Source organism: Harmonia axyridis, chromosome 4, assembly GCF_914767665.1.
Source record: "Harmonia axyridis chromosome 4, icHarAxyr1.1, whole genome shotgun sequence".
In the NCBI taxonomy this organism is placed as follows: Eukaryota; Metazoa; Arthropoda; class Insecta; order Coleoptera; family Coccinellidae; genus Harmonia; species Harmonia axyridis.
This window is the reverse complement of record NC_059504.1, coordinates 17,389,000-17,394,312: the sequence shown is the minus strand read 5'-3', so window position 1 is coordinate 17,394,312 and position 5,313 is coordinate 17,389,000. Positions and strand designations below refer to the sequence as shown.

The window sequence follows — 5,313 nt, the reverse complement described above, 5'->3', positions numbered from 1 at the left end:
TATGAGGACTGGAATTTAATTCCTTACGCCTCTACTTTAATTCTTCCGATTTCCTATTGTTGTCTTATTGGGAGAATTTTCTCCCTTCTGTATGTCACTTTTTCTTCTTTTTGGTTCTTTGAAAGAGGTATTTCCTCTTATCTGTGTTTTTTATTTTGATTTGTAGTATCTTTCTTTATTCCCTATTCTCCTGCTTTTTCATTGTCTCTATTGCTTTCTTTTTTGTTTGTTTACTATTTCCTCATTAGTTTTAATCCCCGTCAGTTTGATTCGTAAGGTTTCAGACGACGAAATAAAGAAATATAATAAGTGTAAATTCTCCCAGGTCTTCTTTTTTGTATGAGGACTGGACTTTAATTTCTTACGCCTCAACTTTAATTCTTCCGATTTCCTATTGTTGTCTTATTGGGAGACTTTTCTCCTTTCTGCATGTCACTTTTTCTTCTAGTTGGTTCTTTGAAAGAGGTATTCCCTCTTATCTGTCTTTCTTATTTTGATTTGTAGTATCTTTCTTTATTCCCTATTCTCATGCTTTTTCAGCGTATCTATTGCTTTTTTTGTTAACTTTTTCCTCATTAGTTTTAATCTTCGTCAGTTTGATAAGTAGGGTTTTGGACGACGAAATAAAGAAATATAATAAGTGACGACTCTCCCAGGTCTTCTGTTTGTATAAGGACTAGAATTTTATTCCCTACGCCTCTACTTTTATTTATCCGATTTGCTACTCTTGTCTAATTGTGAGACTTTTCTCTTTTCTGCATGTCACTTTTTTCTTCTAATTGGTTCTTTGAAAGGGATATTTCCTCTTATCTGTCTTTCTTATTTTGATTTGTAGTAACTTTCTTTATTCCCCATTCTCATGCTTTTTCAGCGTCCCAATTGTCTTCTTTCTTTGTTTGTTAACTATTTCATCAATAGTTTCAATTTTTAGTTCTTATCTGTTCTGATTTCTGTATTTAGTGTATTTTGCAACTGATCTTCTTATTGGCTTTCTTATTATACCAGGTTACTCCTGCATACGTAATGCTTGCTATTAGCACCATTTTTATTATCTTCATCTTGTTCTCTAATGAAAGTTTACTCTTTGGGTGGAGCAGCGGGTAAAGTCTCCCGTGCAATTGCCTTGCATTTTTTTCAGTTTTCTTCTATCTGTTTGTTCATTCTTTCATTTAGAATTACTCCCAGATATGTTGCTTCCTTTTTCCATTCTATCGTTTGATTTTCTATTATGATGTTTCCCACTTTGTCTTTCTTTACTGATGTTTCTCCGAAGTAGATTTTTTTCATCGTATTCATTTTGAATCTTCATGTCTTGAAGTATTACATCAGTTTGTCTAGGTCTATCTGTAACTGCCTAGTTATTGTTTTCTACATTCAGCTGTGGTAGTAAATAGCGGTGTCATCTGCAAACTGGGCTACCTTGCATCTATTCATTTTTGGTATGTCTGCCATGTATAAGTTGAATAGAAGCAGTCCTATCACCGATACTTGGGGAACTCCAGCTTCAATTTCTCTAATCATCGACCTGGTACTATCGAAATTCACTTTAAAATTTCTATTTGCCAGGTAGAATTGTATCTATTAACCTCATAAGTTTGGTTGGAAATTTCATCAACTTCGTTTTGTATATTCGTTTTGTATATCAGACCTTGATGCCACATTTTATCAAATGCCTTTCGTTATAGACTCTCAAAGAACATAATCTATATCTACAGAGTGGCCCATAGAAAACGATTCAGCCAGATTCGACCATAAATATAAGTTTTTTTCGAAAAACGAAAAACTCGTTGGAGGAAGGGGCTGGAATGGAAAGCATTACGTGGTAGACTTTCTGAAAGAAGTACTCAGGTATTGAAATGATATTTAGGCGTCATATGTACAAGTTATTTTCACTATTTTATAGCATATAAGTTAGATCAAAAAATCAACAATAACAACAGACTTATCATCTGCAAGGAGTATTTTATTTATAAAATTACAGAATACGAGAAAATTTTGAATTATTACTTATAAAATTATTGCTGTTTTCGAATGAATTCCAGATAATTTGAACTGCTTATATTAATTGAAATTCGTTGAACAAATCGACCGTTACAATTCATCCATTACATCTTTTCTCACACTAAAACAGAACCAAATAGAAATATTTGAGAATATTCATAAATAGAATTTGTCACTCAACCCCTATTTATATTTAAGATTTTTGGTATTTTTATCACCTTACTTAAGAAAATTATCGTACTACACAAATTCGTAGACACAAAATATTCGTTTTCCAATAAAAATTGCCATACAACGATTCTGACACCTCTGAAGCAACATTCTTGAAAAAAGTTATCACTTTAAAACAGAATGAGGGATCGTTCTATTAAACTTTCTCAATCAACTACGCCTCTGGTTGAGATAAATAAATCTTTTTTTGTAATCGACTACAAGTTGGCTTATCTTTAGTCTCAAATACATATATATATATATAAGCTATAGAGTCACGGTATAAAATATACTGCTTTTCCAAAATTAGGGAACTCTGAAATTTTCGAACAATACACGTATGTAATGATCTGAAATGTACATAAAAACAGTTTTTTTGGTTTTTTTCTCACTTTATTACTATGCTACTTATTTCAAAAGAGATATCAACGCCAAATCCAGACACCCTGTATTAGCAAGCGAAGCATTTTTTATTATAGTATCGAATGACAAAAGTTCAAAACGATTACTTATCTCAGAAAATGTGGATTTGAAAAAGACAAAAAAATTTCCTCAACTCTGCCTCCTGTGAGGATTGAACTCACGACCCCTGGTTTACAAGACCAGTGCTCTGCCACTGAGCTAAAGAGGCTTGGTGATGGAATGGGTAATCAGGTTGTATAGCTCCAATAGGTCTGTTAATTCTAATTGAAAATTCTTTTTTGAATGGTATATTACATTTTTTTGAGTTATAGATGGTATATTAATGTATAATTTGGAGATATATAGAGAAAGAGTTGAATTATGATTATATTTAACATCAAGTTCAGGTATCCACAATATACACAAGTACAAATAGGTACACTAGGTATCTCGAAAATAAAAATCTTACGAAATTGATGACCATATGCTTTAAATATTGAGATGGATATTTAAGTACTTTTTTATTATAATGCTCGCAATAAAAAGCCTATAATAACACATACTACCTAGTCTTTGAGAATAATATGTGATGATATCAGAATCTAGAAAATATATCTATTTCCATCTAAATCTACAATAGGTTATTCAGATTTGAAATATTATTCTAGCAAACGGGCATCTTATCGCCTTTTAATGAAATTATTATTAATGGTTCGAATTACGTTAATTTCCTTCTCTGAATCGCAAGAGTGCATCCACCATTTTTCAGCGTTCGTTTACAAAACAATACCTAATAAGTATATTTACAACCCCTTTTTACTTTTTCTCCTGCGCCTCTGATGCGATTCTAAGATACGTACAGAAACCGGGTGTGTTTCAGATTTAGGTCCCATCTACTTTATCTGCTCTCAGTGTATTTATTTATCCTAGTTGTCAAGAAGTCTTGACCTTCCTCAACCGAAACGTCAGGTTAACGCAATCTCTCACACAGCCTTCCTCATTTCGTCCTGATTCTGATCGGAAACGAAAGAATACAAGAAAAATAACTCTTTCCTCACTTTTGATGGAAATCAACTACGCATTAATCATTATTCTCAAGGTTATTCGCAAATCACTTTGGGGAGTATCAAAATAACAATAATTTAGTGGATGCGCCAGATAGAAATTATTGCTTTTAAAGTTTCTGACGTTCCAAGAAAAAAATGAGAATTATATCATTATTGTATACAAAAAAACCAATAGAGTATTCATTTGGAAAATTCAATAAAATATCTGAGAGCCAACAATATTTGACTAATTCAGCCTTTACCTGATGGAAATTTTTTTCGATTATTAATGATATACGTACTTAAGTTTGCACAACTTTTTGGGTTCTTCAAAACCCCTAGTTTCTTGATTTTGTTGTCTGTTCAACGATACCTTTCGACGGTAAGTTCAATATTACATTATTTCGTGAATAATGAACGGTTTTTGAAAAATTGAACTGGATTGTGTACAGAACATAACAGAAATAACTTTTAAACCAACAACACTCGACATCTCTTTTCTATTCAAAAAATGTTAGGGGTGATGCCACCTTCATGGGGGTGATTTTTCCGGAACAAACTCACGATGGAAAGTCGACCCCCCAAAACAGAAGTTGACCTGTGTTTTTAAAATCGTTGAAAATTCTTTCTTTCTGAGTTATGGCAGGTCAAATTTTTTTTGGGACACTGTATGAAAATATCCATTACTTGTTCCTTCGAGTATTTTGGCAGATATAAATACCTGTTTCAACTCTTTCAATACAGAGTTTTTTGAGTTTATAATCGACATAATATAATAATTATTATTTTCATTCGTTAAAGCATGTGGAATCCTAATGGTCGAATTACCTTATGAACGGCCGAACAGTGCAAGACTCTTACTCAATAAACCTAACCTGCTGTTTGTAATTTTACAATTTGATCAGGATGAAGGAGTCTTGACTCCTTTTGAGGTGTCATCGAAAGATATGATAGGGAATGCAAGCTTCGGACGCTTGTTTCTGGTGGAAGATTCGTCCTAGTCTAGGGATCCTCTGACTTATCGGTTGGGGGCATAATGATAATAATAAATGTATTTGTGGCCATCGAAGGGGCATAATATTATTTATTCATTTATTTAATTACTACACCCATCTACAGCCTAAGCCAATTACAGAATGGGAAAAAAATACAAAATTAAAACAAACAATACAAAAATAGAAAACACAGATAGCATCTTATAGAAATTGCGACTCTAAAACAGCCCTTTTTATATCAAAATGAGTGCAGAAAAAAATGTCCAAAACATTCTGAACATTGCAAAAATCTTGACACATTCTGAACTGAGGCGAAAAACGAAGTACGTTAGTACGCGGAAAAGGAAGGTAGAAGGGGGTTACATTTCGAACAGACAGCCTCGGAACGTGCCAGTCCACTGGTCTAACAAAACAAGTAAGGGCAATCAATTTTAGAACTTGTAATATTATGTAGGAAAAGAAATCTCAAGTAAATCCGGCGCACTTCTAGGGAGTTCACATGAAATCTATTGAATAAATATTCCTGTGGTATGCCACGATTTTGATACATGCCATCAATTTTGAAACAAACGCACTCCAGAAATCTCTGTATTTTCTCTAAACTATCAATGTGAATTTTATAACCAGTGCTCCACACTTCACATCCATACTCTAGCTAA

General features: G+C 33.0%; 1 non-coding gene across 1 annotated transcript; it reads right to left on the bottom strand.

The window, feature by feature from the left end:
- Positions 1 to 2,770: 2,770 nt before the first annotated feature.
- Trnat-ugu lies at positions 2,771 to 2,842 on the bottom strand. The gene has a single exon. It is a non-coding gene; the product is annotated as a tRNA-Thr (tRNA).
- Between the last annotated feature and the right edge of the window lie 2,471 nt (positions 2,843 to 5,313).